Genomic DNA, 27,865 nt, shown 5'->3' with positions numbered 1-27,865 from the left:
TGCAGGTCCTTTTGCCTTTTAACCTCAGTCTCTATCTCTCTTCTCCCCACCCACTTCTTTCCTCAGGCACTAGTCTACATTTCCAGTAAAAACTTGCTCGGCCACTTGTATAGAAAGAGTAATTAATATTTGAATACTCAACTGACTGGTTCTCCTCGGGAGCAAGTAGCCAAGTAAACATCCAAGAGAGAACAAGGGAAGGAACAAAATGGCGCCAAGCCCAAAAGAAAAGTGTCTCAATCATCCTGCAACACCCTGGACGTGCCCACACAACAACATCCTCTCTCCAGGTGAGTCACTGCCTCCCACACCCAGGAGGGTGTAGAAACCCAAATAAAATAGTGAGAAACAGGTGAAAGATTCCCCTGCTATCAGTTTGATAAGATGCTCAACCCTGCTTCAAGATGGAAGACAGACGGAGGGTTTTCAGGTACACCAGGTTTTATATAATCCCACTAAAACCAGGGTTTCACAATAAGGCTTGAAAATGTGTAGCCCCACAGACATTTCCATTTATAAACAAAAGTGCATGGAAGCTGTGAACAGAGTTTTTGTTTGTTTTATTTCGGGGGGGGGGGAGGAATTTCCATAGAGCTCTAGACCTTGAATCGATGCTAAAAGACAGTTTGGGAAATCTGAGTTTCCTCTTCAAAATCCAAGATGTAGACAAACACCTAAACTATTCCTCTTTCTACTTTTTTCTCCCCTTACACCTCATACCCTTGAAATGGAGAAAAGAAAGTGATAATAGCATCCCAGCAATTCAGAACTGACTCAAGAGACCAAAGGCCTAAAAGAGATGGTAACATTAATGAGAAAGTCTGTGATTAAAAGTCCCAAATTTAAGACCTAATGCTCAGTCTAAGCCACTATTACATCAGAACCATTATTTCTCAAGATTGCGAAGGACTAATGAAGAACCTCCTGGGCCTGCAAAGGTGTGAACTTACCGACAAGGCTGTAGCAGCCCAAGATCTGATCTTGATGAACACAGTGGTTCCTCTGCCTCATTATATAGCTAGAAAGTGTCCCCAGTAAACTTGCACTAGATCATTTCATCACTAGTGATGGTTCCTGTCCATAAACACTTATTAGACATCCACTTGGCCAGCAGTAACCTGACCAGACCTCTTTCAACTTCCCTGAATCATTCCTTGTTGAACAGATCCAAAAGCCTTGTTTCATCACTGTTCTGGAATTATATACTCTTTGCAATTTCTATATAGATATGTGTTGCTTTTGACACAAGCTTTCATTGTAAGTAGGCTCTAAAATAAAGGCTTATAATTAGATCTCTAGGGAGGCAAATGTGTGGTAGAGCAGAGCTCAGCAAGAGAGACGTCAAGGCAGGTATTGAAGAAACATGGCGTGGAAGACGCGTAATACAAAGGTTGATTGAAGTGTGAGCAAAACCACTAAAGTAGGGGAAGGAAACAGAGTCCCATCACTGCAGACTTTTCTAGTTATTATTTCCACACATATTAGCGCATGGTTCTGAAGGTGTGCTTGCACTTTATCTAACCCCCTCCAATCTTGGAGACCTGCAAGTGGGCTGGAATGTAAGACACATGATCCTGGACAGATGACAGCTCCGTGAGGGCACGTTATGTCTAATCACACTTGTGTCTCCCGCCCCGGGGCCCCATGATGGGCTCTCAGTGTTTCTTGAATCATATCCTTGCAGACCTCCCCCGTTTATTACTTTCTTAGCCTTTTGACATCTAAATCTAAGACTAGAAATGAACTTTAAATCCTCGTGTCTCTAAATTTCAAGCATCCTGCTGTAGTACATAGAACAAGCCTTGAAGCAGAAGGAGTAAAAAGGATGCTTGTCAACTTCTTCTGTGTCTAGTCTAAGCTTGGCTTACCTCAGATAAAGTTCTGGCTGCCTTATTTCCAAAATATTGCTGCCTTCCCTAAGAACTCAGAGATGACACTGGGCCACCACTGTCCACCTTTTGCAACCTTTTTTCTCACTTTGTACCAACTCTCCTGCTGCTCTCCTTCATGTATTTGGAGACTGCCTCTCTCTGGTTTCACTTAGATGACCTACTAAACTTCTTTGCTCAGGTTATTAAAATAGAAGGTGCAATGGACTTGAGTCTTGGTTAAGCTTTAAGTTCATTGTCATCCATAACAGCCTACACTGGTCTAAGTGACGAATACAGCTGTGCTCCCGGAGTAGCTCAGGGCTGTGCCAGGAAAATAATATGCTCTCCAGGAGTGTGTCTTCTTCCCCCTAAATACATGAGGTTGTGTTTACACCAGAGGTAGAACAGGGTTTTCGAGATACAGACCTGATGGAGAAGATGACGTTAAGTAAAACAACCTTTAGAGCAAACTAGCAATTCTGTCCAGTACTCCTTAAACCTTGTTTCCTCGCAAACTTAGGCAAATTTTAATAGGTGCAGAGTTTTGGTAATTACACAGTGTTCCTTACTGAACCGTGTAACATGATTTCCGAGTTCTCCTGAGTACAGTATTGTATTTGCTGCAGAACCCCAGAGCATAAGGGAGCATCCTTATGACTCCCAAATTTCAAACAGGTGACCAACCATTTGCCTGGCTCCACTCTGTAAAGGCTCTTTTGTAAAATCAGTAAATAAACTAGAAAGTGTAGCATTCTATATTTACTCTGGTGAAGTACAGAATACGCCATTCCATACGATGTAGTGGACTACGGAATGCTGGGAACTACAGAATACTCACAGATAAAATTCAAAAGCTGCTGGAACCTGCTCGGAGGATATTAACATCCAGAAAAACAAATCAAATTGATTTGTATTTTTTCAATCCAGCCCGCGGTAGACAAGCAAAAAACCTGTAGGACCCTTTGCCAACGCTTGGCAGGGGGAGCCTTCCAGAAGCCACCTGCTGTGAGTGTTCTGTGGTGCCATGAATTTCTTTTATTTCGCCTTCAAGACTCCCACTCAAAGGAGAGCTCTCAAAGAGCTCTTTTATATAATGAAGAAATTGCTACATTTATCTTTGATCCCACTTCCCCCCTGCCTCCCCCCCAAAAAAGCCACATTTCTAAGTTCGGAAAATACTCGTCTCTGCCTGTCATTCCCAGAAGGAGTGCTGCAGAAAGTATAACCAACCAGGCGTGGCATCACTACGCTGAGAGGGGTCCACCCACGGGTGAAGCGGATTTCCCAGCAGGGCGGAGTGGGTAATGAGCAGGGCTCCAGTTTGTAGGGAAGCTGAATCACAGAACTGCTACATTGCAACCACGTCCACCGACATGGTACCTTCTCTTTACTATGCTTGTCCATTAGCTTACAAAACTAAAATGTCTCAGTGTTCTTCCCAAAGGCCATATATTTCTGGAAAATTGCAAAAAGGTTCCACAGAAAAGAAAACACCCATCAAAGAAAACATTTTATTTGTGTAGTGTTTTGGTTATTAATTATTCACTCATAAGCTTCCTAGGAGAGAGGTTATTCAGTTAGTTATTTTTATAAAATGAAAATGCCATATGTAAGCAGGAAATTGCAGTAAAGAAAGCAAAACTACAAATTGTGATAAAAGGAGCTAGTAGTGATGGTAAATTTCAGCTCACTAGAAAAATCTCTTTTGACTCCCTTTCAGCCAGCCTTTAGCAAGCATCCTTTGTGCCCAAGAAACACCATGCTAGATGCGTTAGGAATACAAGAAGGCAGTATGAGAAATGACCCATGCCCTCAAGGCATTTTTAGTTTAATTGGAAAGAGCAGCAGTAAGGAGATATAGGTATAAAAATCAACAGTTTTAGGACGTGACTTGTGCGATGGTCAAGAGCACAGACCTGGAGCCAGACTGCCCCAGTCTGAATCCCAGCTCTACCACTCAAGGCCAGGGTTAGAGTGAGGCACTCACCTCGAGCACAAAATTTCAAAAGGGTCCCAAAACTTTGATAATCAAGATAAATAACCTTTTAGTGTGGTATTTTAAAAAATCAAAATTAATGCAAAAAAATTCGTGATGCACAAAATAGCAAAAATTTAAACACAGGTAGGCTCCAACAATCCTGTGTCAAGTCACACTGGAGCCTGAGGCAAAAGAAAAAACTGCAGGTCCCCATAACCCATGTCCCGGGGTATTTTTAAACTTTTTTTCCCCCAGACATTGATGTCGTTGAGGAAATATTGAAAATTAAGAAGTAAGTGTATTAAAAATCTCATTATTTTAAGTTCAAATATTTTATTTTTACCCAAAATAGAATTTATTATAATTTTGCTTTCCTGGCTTTCAAGGAAGCAGACTCATCACTTCTTAGCTTTGCAAACCTGGGTGAGTTTCTTGACCTCTCTGAGGCTTAGTTTCCTCTTCTGTAAAAAGGGTAGGGGAAACAGTGTCACTTCACAGGGTTGTGAGGATTAAATGAGTATTATGTGTTAAGCACTTAAAACAGTGCCTTGCCCAAATTCTCTTCAAGGTAAGCCTTTGTTATTGCTGTATCTTTATTATATAGACAGGGGAGGTTTTAGGAGATCAGAGACAAGAGATCAACTTCAGCCTGGATGATTCGTCACTCATTATCTGGTATGTCCCACGGGAACGTATGCTCCAGGCGGCTAGGACTCAACTGTTTGCTCACTGCCTTGTACTCTGGTCTGCAGTAGGTCAAGTCCCATAACAGGCACTTGGTACGTATTATTTTATTGGATGAATGATAATCAGAAAGTGCTTCACAGAGAAGATGGGATTTGAGTTGGTTGGCCTTGATTAATTAACAGGAATAAAATTGCAGGTAAGGGAAGGTACAATGACTTTAAGTGTGCTGAGTTGGAGTTACTAGCAATATACCCAACTGGAGATACCATCAATCATAAGGAAATGTGACGTTAGCACCTGAAAGAAAGAACCAAAACGTAAATTTGGGCGTAACTCACATGGTTGTGATAGGAGCCTTCTCTAGAGGAGCGGGTGTGTACAGAGAACAGCAAAGGGCAGAGGACCAAGACACAGAGACAATGACTGGATGAGCCTGAAGAGGAGCTGGGGAAGACGCCTGAGAATTCAGGATGACTCTCAAGAAGTAGGAGCCTCCAAATCATGTAACATCTCCCTGATTCCTAAGACATCTCTGAAATAAGGGAAAATGATCTTGATTAAGAGACCTAGATCTTTAAGGTGCGCATTCAAAAATATTTTGTTTCTTCTCAAGCCTGATGAAAGTTCAAATGAAATGTTTAACAGTTTGTAGTCTGTATTAACGTCATACATTTACTTCTAACTGAATTCCAGAAAACGGACTTACAAGCCACTTACTAGCTCATGGGGATAAGCTGGCATGATATACACTGCTGGTGGCCTGTCTAAATCGATCCCTTCCTCTCTTGGGAAAGCCCAGATTTGGCCCCCATGGCCATGTGCCATGGGAAGGGCACCACAGGTCAAGAAGAAATCTGCTGGGGTCCAGGCATAGTTTTGAGGAAATTCTCTTACTATTAAGGGATGACATGCAAGAAGTAACCATTCCTTTCCTCTGACTCTGGAAATCCTGTTGGGTTTTGGAGCTTGGAAGTGCTTCAGTGGTCTTGGGACCATAAAGGAGGAGCCAACGCATAGAGGGTGGCAGAGAGGACAGATGCTGGAACCTGGATCTTCCATGATGTCAAGGAGCCACTGGATTAACCGATTCTAGAATCGATCCACCTCTGGCTTTTTAGAGAGAACAATAAATCCCCCTATTGTTTAAGCCCATTTGAATCAGAGTTTCTGTGACTCAAAGTCAATCCTGGTTATGGCTTCATGAAGACCTGACCTTCCCTCTTCTAGTGATTCATCAGTTTTACCAGAATCCAGCCTTTATGTGTGTGGAATGACTTAGACTTGTAAATTCCCAAAACGTGGGCTCTTTGCTTCTTGGAATCAGCATCTACAAAGAATCAAACATTTTAGCTTTTGCTTGCTTTGGAGGTATTAGTAGGTTATTAGGCTCAGATGCCAGCAGAGAGACCTCACCTAAGCTGCCTTGCTACCCAAGACTGGAGCGTCTGTAATAAGTGGGCTCTATTCAAAGAAGCAGCTGGACTATGGGGACCAGTAAGAAGCTTGATTGTGGATTATATGCTATTTCATTTGCAACCCAAATATTTGTTTCCAGCTGGAGTAGAAGTCTCATATTAATTAGCACTAGAATTACTGACTTGGTTTACAGAATGTAGGCAAGAAACACTCCTCGCTCCTGATGCTGAAAAGTTAAAGTGGGAAAGGAGAGAGTGGCATTATTCATACCAGGATAGCTTAGAGATGAGGTTGCATCACTTATGAAACTTAAAGGAATCACAGAAGATAGTGACACCAAATACAAAGCCAATTAACCCTTCTATTTGGCAGCTGATAGTCTTTCAGCACTTCTGTTTTCTTCTTTCCCTCATTAAGTTTAAATGCTATTGACAAGACTTTTTTAAACCTATTCATTTGTTTTCATTCCCTTCCCAGCCCATGGAGTGACCCCTCTCCCTTGTCCCATTTGAACCAAGAACAGGTTCTGTGCTTCCTGTTCTCAAAGGAGGCTTGTGGCAGAGCATAAAGCACAGGTTGCCTGCAATATATTTTCCTTCTTGACTTTCGTTTTGAAAACCTTAAGTCATAGATTCATTTGTAGGGTGTATGAATGGCAGGGGGTGGGGGGTGGGGGTGTACCTGTAAGGGAAACGTGAAGAAAGAGGAATGCTCATCAAACTGAAAGATTCCAGGAGACAGGAGGTAAGAACAGGTCTATGGGTTCCTCAAGCATCAGGGACCAGAGCCATCTCCATTGACAGTGCCCCAAGGAGGTGACCAAATCTTCAAAGGCTTAGATACATCTAAGGAGACAGAACTCCAGGCAGCAGCCTTGCCAAAGATCCCCATGCTTCATGTCCTACAGAGGGTAAAACAGAACCAGCAGGTTTGAAGGGACTGTACTGGCCAGGACAGTGGGTGTCTCAGAGGTCACCAGTTTGGTCCAAGGACTGAAGACCAGAGGGCCTTCCCCTATATCTTACACTATGAGACCCTGGGCTTCCAAACAATCCTTGGGGTGAAGGGGCTGTGGGGGCAGTCAGGTATGCCTGTGCAAACAGTTCCTTCTTGCTATGTAGGAAAAGGTAAGGTTGAAATCAAGTTGATTTAATTACACGAAAAAACTCAGTATTCCTTCTACCTGGGTCTGTGGCCTGGGATTCATACCTGCAAATATTGACCAAATGAGGCCCATGGTCAGTGGAATTCCTCTCTACATTAAGTCAGTTGTGTCCACTTTTAGGAACAGGCCAGAAAACCTGGAGTCTAGATTCATCTTAAAATCTCTAAGGACAGCTGCTCTCATGCGGAAGGGCACACCATACTTGCTGTCAGACCATTCTAAATAGAGACCAACTAGCAGCACTGGAAACATCTCTTTATATTTGAAAATGGTGGGTAGGGGGTATGCTCAGTGATAGAGTACATGCTTAGCAAGCACAAGGTCCTGGGTTCAATGCCCATTGCCTCTGTTAAAAAGATAAATAATAAATAAATACAGAAATAAACCCAATTGTCTCCCTCCCCACAAATAAAAATTAAAAGATTGCTGTTTTAAAAAAAAATAAAAGATAAATTTGAGGACAGGAACATCAGCTGGCCCGATTTAATTCTTGGTTATAAGCAACAGAAGACAGCCCAGCTCACTTTATCTCAGCTGGGATGTTTTGGGAGGATATAGAAGAGTTCGTAAGATGAATGGGAGGGCTGGACAACAAGGCTCAGGAAATGGGCTGGAGACTAAGAGAGGATGGGCAGTAAGGACCATAGCCAAGGTCGTGCCACAGGACTGTCTGCCCCGCTCCTGGCCGCAGCACAACACCATCACCACAAGTGGTTTCTGAATGATCTTTGAATCTTTGCTTCACTCCCTTGATATTCAAAGTCACAGAAAGGAGGGTCTGACTGGCTGAGCCTGAATCCTACACCATACCCTGAACATCTAGGGGAGGGAGGGGGGATCACCCTTGATACAGGGTAGAGCACTGTACCTCTCCAATACTGTGCACAATGGAGAATCGCCTTCAGATGGAAGGAGAGATGCTGAGCAGAAAAATAAACAAACTAGACAAGTGTCCCCACATTCCTAGCCACTTCAGGAGAACAAGAGTGTTGAAGTTCTGAAAGCTCCAGCTTTAAAGGAACTACCTTGGAAATGTATTTGCCTTGTTTCCTGGAATCAAGCCCTGTAAAAGCTTTGCCAGCTCATAATTTTACTTCCAGATCAATTTGTAACCCATGACCCTGATTCTTGCCCTGTACTTGGCCCTGGATTGCTTCTTTTGTTGATTTTAGATTACTGTAGCAATTCCCCGGCTCAGGGACAGAGAGCCTTGCCAGGCACCCGCATAAAGAACAACATTTTCACTTTATCTCTCACCTCATCCCTCAACCCTGATGCACGTGAGTCCTGGTGACTTCCTGGTGAAATTAAGAGGGAAGATAAACTTAAGAACCACAGGGTTAGAAAGCTATCTTCATCTCCCTACTTATAGGCAGAACTAAATTCTCAGAAAAATAGGAATATGACCTAGGCTCTTCAGAGGCAGGAAAACACTACCCTCAATACATCCAACAGTAAATAAGACACAAACTGGGTCTGAAGATTCAGGAGATGACAGAACACTTGATAAAAACGAGAAGGAAGGTGCACATAGACTGGCTCCAGATCTGCTCACACGCACGGGAGAAAGAAGCTGGCCAGGGGATCCTGCCACCGGCGGGGACATATCGTTCCTACGGCTGTGATGGCTCCTGGCTGCTTCTCCAGCTTTGGGTGGTGGACCGAGTGAGCAGAAAGAGCCTCGGTTCAAGATCACAGCCTCGCTTACATGTGTCAGCACCGGTGGGGAGCAGCCTCAGGATCTGTGTCTGACAAAAGGATCTCTTTTCTAGAGGTTCCTCAGGATCCAGGATGTGACAGAGGGGACACGTGCTCTGGAAAAGGAAAAACTAGCTGAGATCGAAGGGCATGTTCAAGCAGAAAGCTGTGCAACAGCGAGGGCTGCGAAGCTGACAAGGTAAAAAAAAAAACAAAAAATGCTGATTAGTTCATTTTCTTTAAAAAGGAAAACGTTGGGAAATTTCAAGTAAAGGCACCATCTTTCCAGTGCTTCCTGTTCGTATTTTCCTTAACTTGCTCACTTCGTTCACTCTCTATTTCAGGGTCTTGTGTGGCCAGTTTGACCAAAGGAAGGGTCAAGTCCCCCTAGACTGTTCCTCCCTCCACTGTCCCCGCCCGCGTGTAACTGAATGTGCCAATTAGCAGGACCTTGAGAGCCACAGCAATAAACAGGTTCCAGCCAGTCATAGCTGAGGTGTGGAAAGCTACCCTGTACCCAACCCTGAGGTGCGGTGTGAGGCCAGAACAAGAGCAGGCAAGCTCCTGCCCAGTTCTGGGGATGTGTGGGGTGAGCCTGCTCTGCGATTACTCCAGGTGAGGCTCCCACATGGGGAACCTGGGGCAGAGGTAAAAAGTCTCGAAGGAAAATAGAGCAAATTTTTAGATTCTCAGGGTGGGCTCCACTGAGACACAGAAGCCTCTCTCTCCTCCCTGCTCCCTTCCCTCTTGGCTGATCCCTCTGCTAAAGAAAGAGTTCCTGCCTCGTGTAGCAGCGAGTATGGGAAAGCAGAGGACAGTGTAAGTACATATTTGCTCCCTTTTTAATCCTGAGGTGAAGCTAAAGTATATGGCGATTGTGAATATTATATAAAACATACTATTGAAGTTCCTCACAACATTTTTCTAAATATGATTGAGAACGACGGAAGGTCAGGGAATGAGGTTTCTGTGTGACTCACATTTATTTCTTTCCATTTCTTAGCTGTCACACTCGTCCCACAATAAAAGGCTTTCTAGCCTATTATTACTTCAGGAACACTAACATTTCTCAGGGGACCTCCCTACCCCAAGGAGGTTTTATTCCAACTCCAAAGAAGATATAACATTCTCAAAGAGTGAGTCAATTTATCAGGTTAGTTAAGGCATAAATTACTCAGTCTTTCCATCCGTCGGATCTGCCTGGATCTGCATAGATTTGCTGTCTTAGACCAAGTTGCCCATCTGAAGGTGAGCCTTCAGCCAGTCAGAAATTCCCAGGATGAGTTTTACAAGCCGTGCTGGGGACCCTCTGGCTTCCATGGCTTTTCGTAGAAGTTGTTGGCTCTTGTTTTAGGGTTCAGAAGGAAGTGAAGTAAGTGACTTTGATTCCAAAATGGAAATGTGATGGATGAGTTCCACAAGATCTACATACACCCTGTATTTTCATTTATAAAGATGTTCCCAAACTTCACCAATGTTCCTTTCACGCTCAGCAGATGACCCGGGCCCCCTGCTTCGTGATGAAGGGAAAGGGTATCAGAACTGATAACTCCCTCTGCGTCTCTCCCTTTCTGCTTCATAATTTAATTTTCACTCACCTCCTTCCTTCCAACTGAAGGAATGTGTACCCCCTCCAAGATCCACATAGCGCCTCTGATACTGTCCCCACCACCTGGAAACTGCAAACCATCAACAGGCCCCATCCTCTGTCTTTCTTCAATTTCTCCCTCACCAGTAATTCCTCCTGCCCCACCCTGAGAAACATGGTCTATGCTCTCCATCCCAAAAAACTTCTCATTTCTACTTCTCACCTTCTCACTGCCAATCTCCTAGAATGCACTGCCCTCCTCTCCTCGCCGACATACCTCACTGACTGCACTTAAGACCAGCCTTTTTTCAACTGACACTGTCTCCTTTGGATGTTTACATCTATTCTCGTGGTTTCACATGTTACTTAGAAACTGATCATTCCCAAGATCTGTCTTTAGCCCTGAACTCTTGTCTGAGTTCCAAACCATTTCTAACTGCGTATTGGCCATATCCACCTGGGTGTATCAGTGGCACCTAAATAAGTAAGTCAAATCCAAACTTATCCACTGTCTAATCTCTTCTCAAATCCACACCCCCAGAAAATGCCTGAATTTTATCAACCTAAGAGTTATTTTCAAATATCAGAAGTTCCATAAACCAGAAAAGGCTACATACATTTAATAATCTCCAAAATGTAAAGGAATACGGGGGAAATCTGTGATACCCGTGAAAACAAACAAGCAAAAACAATGAAGAATAACCTAAAAGATTATCGAATTAAAGGAGTATAGACAAATGTATTAAAATAGTGAATTAAAGTGGTGTCTTACAGACAACTCGTGAAGCTCAGATAGCGAATAATTAAGAAGTCATTAACTGACGGTACTTGCTTGGATTTAATTTGCTTAAGCCTACCATTTCCAACTGAAAAGATCAAAGGACGTCACTACCTGGAATGTGGTATCACTGTTGGCAAAGTGGATTTGCCTGCTGGCAGCCACACGGCAGGAAAGTGTGTTTCTAGAAGAAAAAGGAAAGTGTGTTTCTAGAAGAAAAATAAATGTGATTTGCAGCTTTCCATGCTCACTTATGGTAAGAGCAGACACCATAGTAAGCAAGCCCTAGAAATACCAGGGGAAAAAGCCAGGAGGAGAAGTTGGGTGTCAAAAAGATCTTCAAGTACCCCATATGCTAAACAAAGTTACACACATTACAAACTATAGTCACTTTCTACAAGTAACTCAGAGATATAAGGGAACTGGATTCTAATCAATATTCGTCAGTCCCCAGCTCTAATGTGTATATTATTCAGTGCCCTTTGGCAAATGCCTTAAATTTTCTGAGATGAGTTCCAGATCTAAAAAAAGGACTGTCTCAGTTAAAAATCACTTGACACAAATCCAGCTCCAGCTCAAGAAAGATAGGTAAGCGTTCAAAATTCCCCATCCTGCCAACTAATTTGTCAAACGTTCAAATGTAACTTTTCAGTTGCCAAAAAATGAAATAACATGAGCTTACATTTCTAGGAAATATCAGATGAGGCAATTTGGAAAATCCACCTGCTGTGCCTATGCCTGAATCGACAACAATAAATGGTCCGTTTTTCTCTGGCAGTTGAGTTCTCCTGAATTAATCTTGTTACAGGATGAAAGCCCGAAAGTAAATATGATGAATCACTTCTCCTACCGCGCCTGCTCGTGGTGCTTGCACGCTCCCCACTTTCTCTCCAAAACCGCTCTAGCAAGGAGCCAAGCATCTAAAGCAAAGTGTGAACAACAGATGCTCGTTTCCATAATTGGCACTTTTCCAACAGCCAGCCCCAAATCTAATGAGCCACTTATCTGAAGCAGAGAAGCATTTCTACAGCACTCTCGTAACCTGTGCTCATTCTTTCCTCTGGTCCGTGCCCCAGCCCTAAGTGCCTCCTCACCCAGCAGCCTTTGAAGCACACGTATCAAGAACAGGATGTGTGCTAAATCTTACTGCAAATAAACAGCTCTCTGAAAGTGTCCATGAGATTGTCTACTAGAGGAAAAGAATATTCCACTGAACTGAAGACCACATTTGGTACCTGGGAAGTACTTGGAAGTGAAGCTGCACGTGAATCTCAGTTCTAGTGGGTCAGCGTTTTCCCTGGGTTAACTCACAACTTGTCTACTGTGATCTACCCCGCACTGGACTCCCTCCCACCCGCAGCTGGATCCCAGAGGGTCCCAGTGGCTGCATTCATTCAATACCACCTGGGCGGTACCCCACCCCGCACTTCACTCTGCTGATCTCATATTCAATGACTTCTATCATAGCTCCAAATCTCTTGGAACAAAGAAACTGTCTATACCTAGTCCTCTTGACAACTATCTGCTATAAGACAGGGTTTCCAGGAACTCATATGACTTCACAGTCACCTCAAGGGGTCCTGTTGGCTTGGGGGGCTGGTGTCAAGCTAACACAGAAAGTATGGGTGCCCATGGGGTACAGGCAGATGGTGAGGGGAGGTTAGGCAGAGGACTACCAGCCGTAGCTCTGTTCCTCTTGCCTGTCCAGCATCCTTTGCCCTGTTTGCTCAGAGCAAAACTCCTCTTGGTGGTGGTGAGCCCAGCTATGTGATTCAGTCAGCTGACCCTCCCCACTTCCCTCGCAGGGCACCCCAATCCCCCCAAGGCCACAGTGCCCAGGAGAAAGCTGGACCTGTGACCCTGGTCAGGGCAACTTGCGGAAATGTAGGTTCTCAGAAAAGGGTTTCTCCCTGGTCACTGAGCTAAAAGAGCATGAGTCTTGCTCACCCCTGGGAGAGAATCTGTCTACCAGGTAGAGGCAGGGGCCTTCCCAGACCACACCGTTTGAGTCTTGCATCCAGCCCTGCCTGGAGCCTGGACTTCACGTCCAGGAGCTAATCCAGCCCCATGACTGCTTAAGCTACACGGGATGCGGCTCTGTCCCTGAAAGCCCCCTGCTCATGAACACCTAACCTCATCCCCAGCTTCTGCCTAACTCATTTAGGTGATTATCTTCCTTCCTTCTGTGGGCTTTGCCTAAAATTCTCCACCTCTTCCCCTCCAGCCCTTTAAACTCAGCTCAGAATCTAACTCTTAAAGGGACACTTCCTATATTAACCTATACCTTCCAAAGCCGTCTTGCCTTCGATGTGTGCATCCCTGGATACTTTTCACCCCATAAGCATATTCTCAGTGTTTCCATAAGACCCGTTCTTGCTGTATCACTGTTCTTTAACCAAGGAGTTTAAACAGTGGGAAAAAAAGAGGAGGTCCTTATTTTAAAGTGTCCTATTAAAAATGAACTTCCATGGTGAAATTCCAGTGAGGTTCCAAGGTGTGTGCATGTGAGGTTTTTTGTTTATTTTTAATTAAAGTATAGTTGATTTACAATATTGCATTAGTTTCTGGTGTACGGCATAATGATTCAGTTATATATACATACATATATATGTGTGTGTGTGTGTGTGTTCTTTTTCAAATTCTTTATCATTATAGGCTATTACAAGATATTGAATATAGTTCCCTGTGCTATACAGTAGTACTTTGTTGTTTATTTATTTTATATATAGTAGCTAGTATCTGAAAATCCAAAACTCCTAATTTATCCATCTCCCCCTTCCCCTTTGGTAACCATAAGTTTGTTTTCTATATCTGTGAGTCTCTTTCTGTTTTGTAAATAAGTTCATTTGTGTCAATTTTTTTAGATTCCACATATAAGTGATATCATATGATACTTGTCTTTCTCTGTTTGACTTATTTCACTTAATATGATAATCTCCAGGTCCATCCATGTTGCTGCAATTGGCATTATTTCATTCTTTTTCATGGCTGAGTAGTATTCTGTTCTGTAAATATACCACAACTTCTTTATTCAGTCATCTGTTGATGGATATTTAAGTTGCTTCCATGTCTTGGCTATTGTAAATAGTGCTGCTGTGAACATTGGGGTGTGTATATCTTTTCAAATTAGAGTTTTCTCCAGATACAGGCCCAGGAGTGGAATTAGTGGATCATATGTTAAGTCTATTTTTAGTTTTTAAAGGAACTTCCATACTGTTTTCCATAGTGGCTGCATCAATTTACATTCTCAACAACATTGTAGGAGAGTTCGCTTTTCTCCACACCCTTTCCAGTATTTATTATTTGTAGACTTTTTGATGATGGTCATTCTGACCAGTGTGAGATGATACCTCATGGTAGTTTTGATTGGCATTTTTCTGATAGTTAGCAATACTAAGCATCTTTTCCTGTGCCTATTGACCATCTGGATGTCTTTGTTGGAGAAATTTCTGTTTAGGCATAAGACCCTTTCTCACTATATCACTGTTCTTTAACCAAGAGGTTTTAACTTGTGGAAAAAAGAGAAGATTCTCATTTTAAAGTGTCCCACCTATTAAAAATGAACTCCTGTGGTGAAATACAGTGAGGATCCAAGGTAGGTGCCTATGTTTTTAAATAAATGCTAGTATTTGAAAGCATATTGTACGCCAGGCAGTGTGCTGATCACGTTAGATGCATTTTTTCATTAATCATTCCAAAAACCTTATCTGCTAGCCACTTATAGCTCCCATTTTAAAGAAGAGGTATTAAGGCTTCAAGAGGTTAAATAATCTGCTCAAGGTCACACAAGTGGCAGGCTTTAGTCCCTGCACTGACTGAATCTTCAGACCCTTCTTACCATCCCTTACCCCACCCGCACGCCAGGGAGCTGGGAGCGGACATTTGCCTCCTGGGAACGCCCCAAGAAGGCTGCCTTTGGAGTTGCTCTGTACCAGTAACTCAGTACTAGCATGTCAGGTTTTAACTGGGTTAACTTACAACTCTTTTCCCGTGACCTACCCAGCATTGGACCCCCTCTAACCCACAGTCAGATCCCAGGGGATCCCAGTGGCTGCATTCGTTGAATATGGCCCTAGCAGCTGTAAATTATTTATTTTATTGATAGCATTAATATCCACTTTTAGACTTAAACAAAATAGCCTTGGTTTTTTGTCCCCCCCAGTCCACAACAATTCTAAAGGAGTAAAAACTTAGAAATGATTGTGAGATGGAGGCTGAGCCCAGAAAACAGTGATTGACGACTGGGAGAGTTAGAAGGAGCCTGAAAAACTGTTGAGGAGGGCAACACGGGAACTGTAGATGTGCCCAGAGTCTAAGCTTCCCACAGCTCTTCATGGCCTGTTTCACAGCCGGCCCTCAGAGCAAGGAGCCCACACTCTATGGACCCTAAAGGGCACAGCATCACATGAAGGGGGTCCTCCAGGGCACCGGGGGCAGTGTATAGCCCTGCAGAGTTGGCAAACATGTGAATCTACCAAAAAGCTTATGTAGGGATTAAGTAGATATTCTTTTTATGAATATGCAATCATCAAACTGTCTTTACAAATGTTTAGTTCATCTTGGCTCTTCCCTAGGTGGTAGTTTTGAGCCCAGGAATCACATCTAATAAATCTAACTTCATAATATGTCATATAGAGCTTAAAGCCCAAATGTATTTATTACATAGGTAATGAATTCCATGTCTTTCTGTGATGAGCCAATTGTCCATCCTTATTTTAAACACTGTCCAATTTGTAACTGTTTTGTTTTAGATATCATTCCAGAGAAATCATTCCCTGAAACTTAAATGATTAACTTACAGAAGGGCACCTCAGTCCCTTCCTCAGCCCCTTCCTCAGCCCCCCATACTTTTACTTGGCCACAAATCCAACAAATCCAAGCAGACTAGAACAAGAATAAGAAAAGTAGGGAGAGCATTTTAGAAACAGGCACACTGACTGGGACAAGCGGTGAGGAAAAAGAGAGGGGAGAGAAAATCTATCAAAAGTAAGCATACCAGAGGAGACTGCCAAGATGGCAGAGTAGAAGGACACATAGCTCACCCTCTCCCACCAACACACCAAAAATTACATCTAAATATGGAACAATTCACGCAGAATACCTACTGAACTTTGGCAGAGTATCTCTTACTTCAGAAATACAAGAAAATCCTCACAAAACTAGATAAACAAGTTTCTTCCGTATCCCAGGGAACTACATTCAATATCTTGTAGTAGCCTACAATGAAAAAGAATATGAAAATGAATATATATATGTATATGTATAACTGAAATATTATGCTGTACACCAGAAATTGACACAGCAGTTTTAAATGACTATACTTCAGTTTTTAAAAAAGTAAGTATACCAAAAGAATCCACTAAAAGTTGACAATGGTTATTTCAGAAGAGGAAGAAATCTCCACCCTCCACCCTCCACTCCCATCTCTACTCCACAGATGCTAAAAAGTGATATTTTTTCAAACTTTGTTGGACTCTGGCAGCCAGCCTCCAAGGTGACCCCAGTGATTCTTGTCTGGTGGTACTCACTCACACTCTTGTGTAGGGCCCTCCCACAATGAATAGGCCTGACTTGTGTAGACAATAGCATATGTGGAAATGATGGGATGTGACTTCTGAGGCTAAGTCATAAAAGACATTGCAACTTCCACTCTGCTTTCTTATGAATCAGTGGACCTGAGGGAGGCCAGTTATTATTACGCTGTGAGTTTATACAAGCAGCCCTATGGAGAAACCCATGTGATGAGGAACCTAGGCCTCCTGCCAACAGCTGGCACCAGCTTCCCAGTCATGAGAATAAGCCACTTTGAGAGTGAATCTTCCAGCCCAGGCAAGCCTTCAGATGTCTGCAGCCCTGACCAACATCTTGACTACAACCTCATGAAAGACCTTGAAAGGCCCCAGAACAACCCAACTAAGCTTGTCCTAAATTCTTGGCCCATAGACTGTGAGAAGATAAAAGTTTATCATTGTTTTAAGCCATTCAATTTTAGGGTAATTTGTTATGCAGCAGTAGACAACGAATACAAAACTATTTAACTCTATACTATATACAACTCTAATTTAAAAAATTGAAATCTGTCGTATGTACTATTTTCATGTATCTTCTGGAATCCTTAACCAATACCAAAATTCAAGACTGTGGACAAAACTATGGGTTGTAAGGCCAGCTTGTATATACAAGAGCAAACATCTTTAGACCTTCTTCTGACATACCAGTACTTAAATCCCAAGAGAACAGTGAACCAAGGACTCTTTTATTTGGTCCTTTAGTTCTACATTTCATGTTTTAGTTTCGCTTCAGCCTAGCCAAGTATGCATACGTAAAGGATGTGTATGTGTGTTGAGTGGGTGGGCAGGGGATGTCTATGTGCTTCTATGTCCATGATTGGAGGGAAAAGATGAGGATTTAAAAGTATATGGTTCAATCTCAGCTTTTGGCACCCTCCCCCCCAAAAAAAGTACAAAAGTAGGCTCATTAAAGAAAATTAAAACAAAAAATTTACTTGACATCCAGGCCCTAGCTGAACAGCAGTTCACACTACTGTTTACTTCCCTCACATCCCTCTGCCTACCCAGGCTTGCTCGTTTGTACAGCACTAGGAGTTCCTGACAATGACAAAGGATGCATCAGTGTTCAAGTCTCACCTTGACCATCCTAGCAAAAGCTTTGCTTGACTACATTTTTTCTTTTAAGATTCCTTCTCAAAGTACAGAAATTAGTTTTTAAAATGTGTGCATAAATATGTATAAAGTGCACTTTAGTAAAATACTTTACCAGCACTTTTCAGCACTTCCTGTGTATACCACACCAGAGCAGCTGTTTCCGGGAATCCTTAAGAAGAGAGTTTCCGCCCTTAGCATCTAAATCTTACTTTGTACTGCTACTCGGCTAACATCAAAACTCATTTGTTTTATTGTAAGCAAATGGCCATATTGTTCTGATCAAGTAGATGATTTTCTAAAAATTTAGATCCTCCCTTATTCTATAATGCATAGAGACTTCGAACAGAATCTCTGTGTGTATAAAATTTTGTTTTATTTCTAGTTTTCACCTCACAGTTGGAGACAGGAAATATCAAGCTGGCTTAAGTAGAATCAGGTCAGACACTTCTGTCTTCAGGTAATAACGAGAAAACTACTATTAGTTTAGGGCCTACATTGTACTTAGCATCTTACATAGATTATCTCTAAGCCTTACAACAGACTTAGAAAGTAACATTAACCCCATTTTACAGATAGAAAAAAATGTGGTTCAGAGGGGTTAAGTAATTTGCCCAAAATCATCCAGCTTGTAAGTCCTGGAGCCTGGATTAGAAGCTCAGTCTTTAACTCCAAAGTCTTTTTTCTTTTCATAGCACCACCCAGACCTATTAAACAGAGCTGTTATTTTCCATCTGACCCCCTGTTACCTGCACCAAAATAGCTTTAAAGATCCTTGTCCTTCCACGAGAAAACTGAAACGCCTCATGAGGAGCAGCAAGCCGAGGCCTGGGCGCTGGGGGGTGGCCGTGGAGGGGCTGCAGAGCCACAACCGCAGGCTCGCTCAGCCGCCTCCACAGACGGAAGTGGAGGCCAAACGCCTTCCCTAGAGTGTTTGTTAAAAAATTCATAAGTTCTTCCTAAAAAAAGAAGGGAGAAATTTTACTCACAAGAGCTAAAATAGTCACAGAACAGGTCAGACACCGTAGCTTAATCTCATCACTTAATCACTTTCTTTTTTTTCCTGGATGCTTATTTCCCAGGCCAGCAGTTTTTATTTGCTTAGAGTCACTAGTTGACTTTTTCCCTTTAGAAGAAGAAAACGTCCATTTTCTTTGATGTTCAGTATGTACCCATCCATTCCTTGGCCTTCAGTACCTTACACTTCCTTCTCTGTAGTTGGGATGAAGGGTTTGAACACTCCCACTCTGAAACAGTGTCGTTAACTATTCAAATTCCACTGCCTGCTAATGAGCCCCCCCGGGCCAAACACTGTTCTTGGAGATTTGAGGTGCTTGGTTTCTTGAATGCAACTTCCTGTCTGGCAGATATTGAGGTTAGGGTTCAAGTTTGGTGTACCTCCTTCACACACAACTTCTCTACTCACTGACTTGTTTCAACGGTGGTTTCTGAACACCTACTAAGCACTAGGCTAGTTACTCTCAGTGCAGTTAGTCAGTAGCTGCTACTCTGCTGGTTTGGCTGCAGGTCCAGGGAGTAAATGAATAAAATAACTAATGCTTGTCATGATAGCTAACACTCACATGCTTAATGTGAACCAGGCACAGTTCAAAGTGCTTTACATACGTTAACCCATTTACTTCAACATCTACCTTCATTTTACAGTTAAAGAAACTGAGGCACAGAGAGGTTAAGAAACTTGCCCAAGCTCACACAGCTTGTAGAACCAAGATCTGAAACCAAGCAGTTGGGCTCCAAGTCCACATTCATAAACACTGTGCTACATTGGCGCTCATGTGATTAGTTTAATAGTAGCCCAGGAATGTGGTTATTTAGAAAGCAGACAAATGTTTTCCTCAAATGCCAACCCTGGCAAAAACAAAAAACAAAACAAAACAAAAACCCAAAAAACTTATGTAACTAGATTTTACCTTTCATAGTCCTGAGCAAAGAAATGGTTAAAATGAGCTGCTTCGTGTGTTCTGTAACTCTGAGCAGTTCTGTATGTTCATTGCATCCGTTACTTAGCAAAATGTAACTGCTGACTCCGCCATTCAAAAGAATCACATTGAAGCTGAAGTGGTAATAATTCAAAATTGACAAGCTTGGAAAGACTTGAAAAGCTAGGCTTGTTATTAGCATTTAATGGAACCAAGTATTTAGTAGACCATAATATAAAGTATTACAAGAATAAATCTCAATAAATCAGCAGATTCCAGGAATATTTGGGGGCTAAGAATTTTTTTAAGTATTTTATATATCAGAGGTGGTGGATTTTTCCTGGAAACAAATCCCTTATTTGACAGAATAGTCTAAGATTTCTTAAGATGTTTATTTTTAGAAAGTTTCAACTGGAGCAAAAATAATTTAAACCTTAAAAAATGTTAAACACTACATAGTTCTAAAGATGCAACACAGACTTGTTAGATACTGAGAAAAATAAATATTAAATTTCTAATTCTCATATAAAGAAGTGTGACACTGATTGTTATATAAAAGTAAACAATTACAATTGCATATCAGCTAAATATGGTCCTTAAGAAAGATTTTAAAGTCTCAATGTAAGTAAATTCTTTTAGTTCCTACCTATGAGACAGTGTTGGCAGAACTGGCATGCTAGACCAAGACTAGTATACTGGAGACTATTTTACTGAAATAAGTACTAAAAATAGTGTACATGTCTTTCTTGTCTAATTCAGTGTGTTGGTGACCCCTAAAAAATGAGGGAGACCCAAGGCATTTTCAGTTGGAAGATGTCACATAAAATTGGCATTTCCATCATCTCTCAAAAAACACCCAACAAAAAATAAAGAAAATAAGAGACAGGAATAAAAATCCCTGAATTTTTTTTTTTGTTTTAATTTAACTACAAAATAGGTGGAAGGGGTACCAAAAGCTGTGGAGTTTGAGCAAAGTCATGAGAGGAAGTTGAGAGAGGGCACCCAAGGCTACCTACCTCAGAAAGAGCTTAACAGGTCAACCAATGAGATGCACATACTGAGGTGAAAAGCAAGAGCTCCATTTGTACAACAGTGGGAATAAGGTGGTGTTAGGGGTTGAATTGTGTCTTCCCAAAAGATATGTTGAATCGCTAACCTCTGGTACCTATGAATAGGACCTTATCTGAAAATAGAGTTTGCAGACATAATCAAGGTAAAATGAGGTATACTGGATTAGGATGGGCTCTATTCAAAAGACTGGTGCCTTGAACACAGAGACACAGAATGGAGAATGCCATGTGAAGATGGAGACAGAGATTGGAGCAATGCATTTACCAGACAAGAAACACCAGAGTTGCCAGCAGCCACCAGGAGCTATGATGGAGACGTGGGATGGATTCTCCCTCAGAACATCTAGAAGGAACTAACCCTGCCAACACCTTGATTTCAAATTTCTAGTCTCCAGAACTGTGAGACAATACATTTCTGTTGTGTCAAGCCACCTGATCGGTGGTACTTGGTTACAGCAGCCCTAGCTGTCAAATCCAGATGGGTAGGCTGGTAGGTGAGTTTCCCTGGACCTAGTTGAGTAGCAGAGAAGGTGGAACTAAACTAGAATCCCGCAAGCAAGCCATATTCACAGAAGTCCTATGTTCGTGAGGAGAGGAAAGAGACTACATACACTGTGAACAGCACTGCACTGACTCTCTTCACTGGCTCGGGAGAGCAACAGGCTAAAATATCTCACTTGCTAAACCCTGGGTCAAAAGAAAAATTCCCAATGATGTAGAAGGTGTCCATGGACCCTTCATAACACAAATCCCCTGTAAATAAATATTTAATCTAAGAAAAATCCTCCTCAGTCAAAGATGAGGAATAAAAAGGGAACCAATAAAGATATAAGGGAAAAAATGAAAAATGAGCAGAAAACAAATGTTGATGCATAGTCACCATGAAAATTCTAAACACCTATTTTGCCTTAAATTTTTTTAAAAATGTAATGGAGCAATTGTTTCCAGAAAATGTGCATGAATCAAAGAAATAACAACTCAGAGAAGGGAGGGTGAGAGGAGTGAAGGAGATGAAACATAATCTGAGAGCCTTCAGGAAAGAAGTGAACAAAAAAGAAAAAAAATAAAGCCATGGTAGAGATGTATGCAAAACTGGAAGCAGGGTATGGGTAAAAAGATACAGTATGGAACATAGGGGTCAGAAATGAGAAAATGGCACAAAATGAGATGTGAACAAAGACTGAAAGGTTCAGAAAGAAATTTATAAATATCAAAGCAGGGGTAGGCAATTCAATATTTTCAAAATAAAAGGATCTGTAGAAGAGAACATGAATATAATGGAAGAGAACATTTAAAGATCTATTTCAAGAAAACTTTCCTGGAATAAAAGAAGACTTGAATTTACAAATTGAAATTGCATACCATGTCCCACAAAAATTTTGACCAAGAACGGTCATAGTAAGCTTACTAGACTTTGAAATTAAAAGATTTTAAAATAAATATTCTTTGAGCAGCCAAGGGGGTGGAGGTAGGTTGAAAGAAGGAATCAAGACATTTATATGGGAGAAAAATCAGATTAGGCATAGTTTTATCTATGATAATATTCAGTATTAGAGAGTGGAGCAATGTCTAGAAGATGCTAGGCAATAAGCAATTTGGAACATGCAAACAATCAGGGAATACTGTTCCCAAGAGCTCTTTCTGAAGAAACTATCAGAGGACATATTTCAGTCAACCAAGACATAAATGTAAAAACTATAGCAAAGAACAGCCCGTGAGCACTGAATCTGTTTAACTGTGGGACCAGAACAGAAACAAAAGTGGGAATTGTGGTTACAGAACCAAATGTAAATCCTATAAACCCTGTCAAAGTGGAAACAATTTGAATTAAAAAGTTGAGAGGGAAATGGGGAAAGGTAGGAGGTAGTTAAAGAATATTGATTTCTCTCTTTTCTTCTAGCTGAAGGCCACAATATCTCTTTAAACTGAGAAATCAATTAATGAGAATATAGGCATAATTAAGTTACAAAAAAGATAATGTAATCTTATAATAATATAATATAGATAATATAACTAAAATTAGATGGTAAAGGAAAGGGAAGGGAGATAAAGAGGAAATACAGTACAATAATCTCATCAATGTTCACAGTGGAGAATTAATAGATACTGGCTAAGGAAAACCCTTCAGAAACAGACTCGCAGACATAGTAAACAATCTTATGGTTACTGGGGAAAGGGGGTGGGAGGGGATAAATTTGGGAGTTTGAGATTTACAAATGTTAGTCACTATATATAAAAATTGATTTTTTTTAAAGTTTCTTTTGTATAGCACAGGGAACCATGTTCAATATCTTGTAATAACCTTTAACAGAAAAAAATATGAAAACGAATATATGTAGGTATATGTATGACTGGGACATTGTGTTGTACACCAGAAATTGACACATTGTAATTGACTGTACTTCAGTTAAAAAAAAAGAAAGAAAAAAAAAAAACTCTTGGCTCAAAGAGGAAATAAAAATTGACAGTTCAGAATATCTGAAATACAGCAAAATGAAAAGACTACAAATCAGATCTTAGGGGTACAACTAAAACAGTGGTCCCAGGGAATCTCATAGTCTTAGATAATAGGTATATCTTAAAAAGGAAAGGAAAAAATGAAAACTTAAATTCTGACAACTCAACATGTTAGATTCATTTTTGTTTGTTTCTTTTCTAAGGAAAACAGAACAACGCAATAAAGCTGAAAGAGATTAATGAATTTAAAAAACAGAGAAAAGGTAGAAATAAATCTCAAGAGCTGTTGCTTTAAAAACAGAAGACAGCAAGTAAAATCTTGCCTTACAAATCAAGGGGAAAAAAAGAGGGAAATCTCGAATACACAAAATAAATGAAACATAGAGAAATACAGTCGTAGAAGAAAACACTCATGAAAGTTGACTTGGCTCAGCCTTTCAAATAAATTTGAAAATCTTGATGATATGAATATTTATCTAAGAAAGTGTAACTTAACTATCCTTCCCAAGAAGAGACAGAAAATCTAAACAGACCAACTATAGAGAAGAAACAGAGAAAGTGGTCAAACAGCTCTCCCACTCAAAAAGCACACAGTGGTTCTCAACTTGGATTACACATTACAATCACCTGGGAAGCTTCTGAAACTCTGGGAGCCTGGGCTGTGCCCCAGACCAATTAAATCTACATCTCTGGGAGACAGCAGTAGTTCTTAAGCTCCCCAAGTGATTCCAATATTTAGCCAAGGCTGAGAACTGCAATAACAAATTATTAAAGACATTGAAGATGCTCTTTAAACTGCTCCCTTGCATAGAAAAATAAAGGAAATTATTATTAATAACTTACAAAGTAAAATTTTACTTTGTAATATTACTATTAATATTATTACTTTGTATATTGATTTAATAATTAATAATTCTTATTTATATTGACTACAATTAATAGTTTATAATCATGTTATTATTAATAGTGATACTTTATAATAATGTCAATTAATGTAACAATGATGCCACAATATGACAAAGCACACAAAAAAACACACCAAAGACCAATATTACTGATGATTATCCACGACAAAAAGCCTAAATTGAGTGTCAGCAAACAGAATCCAGTGTCACATTAAAACAATAATGCACCAAGTAGGTTTCCTTCTAGGAATATAGGTTTGGTTAATATTTTAAAACTATTAATAACTCACCATGTTAATAGATATAGGGAGAAAATCTTATGTTTGATCATTTCTATAGATGCTATAAATGGATTTGATAAAGCAGTATCACCTCTTGATTATAAACTCCGCCTAAAATAGGAATGGATGGATACTTCCGTAATGTGACAAAAATGATCTCTCTCCCAATCTCAAAGCTGGAATCCTGCATAATGGGGACATACGGACTCTTCTCCCACCTCAGGGTCTTTATGCTGGCTATGTCCTCACTGAACACGTGGCTCTCAGATCTCCCCAAGGCTGATTCCTCCTCCATGTTTGGGTCTCAGTTCACATGGTACTTCCTCTAAAAGGCCTCCTGTGACAATTCAGTGGAAGCATTTCACTCTTCCAAAAATATCCATTTGTTCATTTCTTTATTCACCAACTTCCCTCATTAGGTTAAACTCCAGACAAGCAGGGTTTGGCATGTTTGGGCACCACCATGTTGCCAGCGCCTGGATCCGTGCCTGACTTGCAGGGGGCACTCCGTGAGCCGGGGGGAAGAGAGAGAAAGAAGAAATCCTTCTGGAATACTAACTAAAAGCATAGGCTAGTGGTGACAAACACAAAAGCCTTTTTATGAAAAATAAAATACTGTGGGTTTTGTGTGTGTGTGTGTGTTTTACTATTTAAAATCGAATGATGCAATATCTGCAACTCAAAGCACTTCTTTATTATGTATTAAATCTCCATCATTCAAGGGTTTCTTTTTCTGGCAAAGTCCACCTGCTTTGAAGCATATGATTTTCATCAGCTATTCTTCCTCTTCTTGGAAGTTGCCTTAACAGGAGTTTAAATCTGATTTAGAAGAGTCCGCCTTACTCCCACATCCATCGGCGGGTTTCTCTTCTCCACCCTCGGTTTCCACCCAAACCCAACCAGTGGGCATCTCAGCTATCCCAGCTGACTGAGCTTTCTGTTTGCCCACCTCGGCCGTCATTAGGCACTAAATCAACACACAACCTCAGGTGTGGGACGAGCTAGGCTGGCTCTGGCTTAATTCAGCCTTCTCTGGGATAAAGACATCCCACAAACCACACTGCTGGTCTATTAGGCTATTGAATTCCAAACTAGTTAAGTGAAAAGAGGGCAAACTTGATGGTGCAATGTGTGTTGACACCAGTATTATTGATGTACCGGGTCTTCTGCTAATGTAACAGGAATATTTCTCAATCTTTTAAAAAAGTTGCTAAGGCTGTGTTTAGGAGACATGGAAAATCCTGAATCCTGTATAGGGCACACATCTGGCTCCATACTCGACATCCCTGGGAATATCTCACCATGATCACAAAATGTCAAAGCAAAATGTATCAAAATACACAACCATTCACCTAATTTTTAAAATGAGTTTTATCTAAGTTGAGAGCCATTCATTGATTTCCTACAAAACATCATAAAAATTTTGAGGCATGACACAAATTCCACCTGAGAAGAAATGATTGAACATTTATGTTAGCTATTAATAGGAAAGGAGCCATCCAGCCAGAGCAAATTAAAGAAGGTCTAAGGACATTTCCCCCTCAATATCTTATGGAAAATTTTAAGCAAACAACAAAGTTGAAAGAATTTTGTGATGAAACACATATGTACCTACTGCCTTGACTCAACTATATCCACTATTTTACTTGCTTTATCACTCTATCCATCACTCTATCATTAACCCATTTTATTTTTTGATGCATTTCCAAAAAAATTAGTTATCAGCCCACTTTTCCCTGAATACTCCTTGCCTATTATTAAGTAGAATTCAATATTATTTATAGTTTATAAGTAAAATGTACATGCAATGAATACACACTTTAATGTCTACTGAGTTTTGACAATGCATATATTTACTGAGTTGTAACAAGTGCATACACCTGTGTAACCCAAACCCCTATCAAAATATAGAACATTACCCCTAGAAGTTCCCTCATGCCCCTTCCCACACTTCCATGCCCTTAGTAGCTATCAGTATTCTGCTTTTTCCCACCATAGATTTGTTTTACGAGTTCTAGAATTTCATATAAATGGAATCATAAAGTATGTACTCCTTTGTGTAAGGTTTCTTTTGCTCAGTATAATGTTTTTGACATTCATCCGTGTTGTTTTATACATTAATGATTTGTTATTTTTTATTGCTGAGTTGTATTCTGCCATACCACACTGTATTTATCCATTCTCACATTGATGGATATATAGACTATTTCCAGTTTAGAGCCATTATGAATAAAGTTTCTCTGAACATTTTATTAACAAGTTTTCATTTTTCTAGGACATATGTTTAGTTTTATAAGAAACTACCAGACCTTTTTCCACAAAGGTTGTACATTTTACATTTCCACCCAAAATATCGGAGCATTCTAGTTGCTCCAGATAACATCAACATTTGGTATTATCTGTCTTTTTAGTTCTAGCCTTTTGGTGGTTGTGTAAGCAATTTTATTATTTAATTAAAACATTCTTTCTATTCCAAAAAATATTTTCAGGTTACTGAAATCCATTGAAGATGGAAAAACAAACATCAGAGTGAAAAAAGAACAAGGGTCCACAGGTATGACGAATCCAGGAAGAATTAGCACAAAGAAATAAATGCATGAGGTAAGTGCTTCATAATTATTAAAGGTGGTTCACTTCATCAGACTCTGAACATATCAGTGGCCAAAACAAAGAGGAAAACATGACCAGTTACAGGATTTATGCTGTCCTTATGGTAAAAACATACTAGCTATGCAGGACAAGGAGTTTACCCTGACACTGGGCACAAGGAATCTCTCCTGTAGGTTCTCACATAGAAGACCCTGAGTGATTCTGTAGTACATACTTTCAACTATGTGTTCTATGATAAATATACATTGTGTATCAAATTGCCTTTTTAAATATAACACCCCTCAACGCAATCCAAAGGCGTATAAGATCTTACGACTCCAGGACAACCCCAAGAAATGAAGCACAGCAGAAAATATGAACATCACCTCTCATACTGGAACTGAGATCATGCAAATCACCTTTTCTAGCTTTTTTCTCTGCCTCAAAGTCCCTGTCTTACCTGAGTTGATCTCTTTAATTCAAAGAATTGATGTATATTAAATTAATTTCAAATTTTTCACATTTATTTGCTGAAACATTATACTTTTATCTTTTCCCAAAAAATTTTGTGTAATATTTCCATTGCTTATATACTTTTACTGCTTCCCCAACTAGATTATAAATTCCTCAAGGGCAATGACCATTTTTATATTGCAGTCAACAGTAAAGGTTAACTAAGATGTCACTGGTAGGGAAGAAAATATGACATAAATATGAGCATTGTGCAGCTATACATGTATAGTGTAATGCTTACATTAAAATAGAAAATAGAAATCATGT

General features: G+C 40.5%; 1 long non-coding RNA gene across 1 annotated transcript; it reads left to right on the top strand.

Moving 5' to 3' along the window:
* Nucleotides 1-57: 57 nt before the first annotated feature.
* Nucleotides 58-27,253, top strand: LOC135321402 (uncharacterized). Its single transcript, XR_010381145.1, has 3 exons — nucleotides 58-290; nucleotides 8,890-9,014; nucleotides 26,986-27,253. It is a non-coding gene; the product is annotated as an uncharacterized LOC135321402 (long non-coding RNA).
* The last annotated feature ends 612 nt before the right edge of the window (nucleotides 27,254-27,865 follow it).

The sequence above is a fragment of the Camelus dromedarius genome, chromosome 5 (genome assembly GCF_036321535.1).
Source record: "Camelus dromedarius isolate mCamDro1 chromosome 5, mCamDro1.pat, whole genome shotgun sequence".
NCBI lineage: Eukaryota > Metazoa > Chordata > Mammalia > Artiodactyla > Camelidae > Camelus > Camelus dromedarius.
Note: the sequence above shows the minus strand (reverse complement) of the source record. Positions and strands in the feature narration are given on the sequence as shown.